Genomic DNA, 1,517 nt, shown 5'->3' on the forward strand with positions numbered 1-1,517 from the left:
CCTCTGAGGCTATCAAAGTAAAATTTTCAAAAAATTTCAAAACACGATTCTCCCGCCAATATAAAATTAACGTGAGCCAAGCATTCATTTATTTAACTCACCGAGGGAACCAGTAAGACGGTAAAGCTGGTTCCTGGAGCATTTAAGGAACTAGATATTTACAGGCATAAAAATAAGAATTAGAATAAGGTTGCAGGTTAAACAAAATTGGTTAGCTCCTACAGAGCAATAAAACCATAAACTTTCGAGTTAGCTTTTCTATCAGAGAGCAATCTACAACTCAAATAACTTCACAATGTTTGAGCTCTAATCATATAACAAATAGCAAGTCAAACACAGGTACCTTTCTCCTAGAGAATCATCCTTGAGCAGACAAGTTAAACCATGTCCCAGCGTGAACTGAAAGGTCATCCCTCCTCCACTCCTTGCCTTATTTCCATGTTTTGGGTAATTTTTCTTAACAAGGCCTCTCTTAATCCTTCCAGTCAATATCGACCTCTCCTTTTATGCTCCCGTTATTTTTTGTACTTCCATTATAGGACTCAAATATCTGGATTTATGTGCTTTGTTTTCCCCAACAAGCACTAAGCTCCTTAGAATCACGGTATTGAGAGCTGGGGTTTAATCTCCCCTTTCAAAGGGATTTGAGCATTGGGTCCAATGTCCGTAATTCCTAACATCTGCCTTGCACAGTATAGATACCAAGTCCTCAATGCTTAATATGAATCCCCCAAACACTTTCCAAAATGTCTTACCGCACTTCCTTAAACCTTCTGTCTTCTAACGAGTGGCGCATTGGTGTATTTCTCCCTTACTGCACGGTTAAGTGACCTTCTACAGTAGACAGGTACTGTTTTGATTCTCTTGGTTACCATCCCCCAAGAGCCTAACCCAGTGCCTTGCACAAAGCGGCAGTTCGGCCGCAGAAAAAAGATGGGGTACCTCCACCAATTGATGTGCCTGGAGACACGAAAGTCCTAGTCTCTCCATTCCCACAAACTTAGACCCTAACAGCATTCCTGTTTCACCCACAGCATTAATATCTCAAAGCAGGTGCAAACGCCAGCCCCCAAGGGTAAACGTTCCTCCTCAGCCAAAGGAGGAGGTGCCCCCGTACAGGGTCTCCAACTCTCATAAAAATGGCGAGGTGGACCATGGCCCTGCATTCGGAAGTTAGCCCTTCTCCGCAAATATTATATCACCAGCAGAGGCTTTTCCCCTCCTTCTGCGGTGGAATGTTTCCTCAATGGGCCGCTTTACGCTCTTAAAAGTAACTGAACCCTCATTTCACTTTTCAAGCCTCAGGACTCTGCGTCCCTCCGCCTCGGTCTTCCTCCCGGGATCAACGCGGCCGTTTCTCGGGTAGATCGCCCGAGTCGGGTGGCCGGGAGGTTGGGCGACCAACGGTTTTCCACCGCAAGGGGAGAGCGCGGGAGGAGCGGCGGGAACCAGACGGTCCAGAAGCGGCGGACGTAGGGCGGGGCCAGCACTAGGAAGGATCGTGAAGGAGGTGGGAG

Source organism: Lipotes vexillifer, unplaced genomic scaffold (assembly GCF_000442215.2).
Source record: "Lipotes vexillifer unplaced genomic scaffold, Lipotes_vexillifer_v1.1 scaffold387, whole genome shotgun sequence".
Taxonomy (NCBI): domain Eukaryota; kingdom Metazoa; phylum Chordata; class Mammalia; order Artiodactyla; family Lipotidae; genus Lipotes; species Lipotes vexillifer.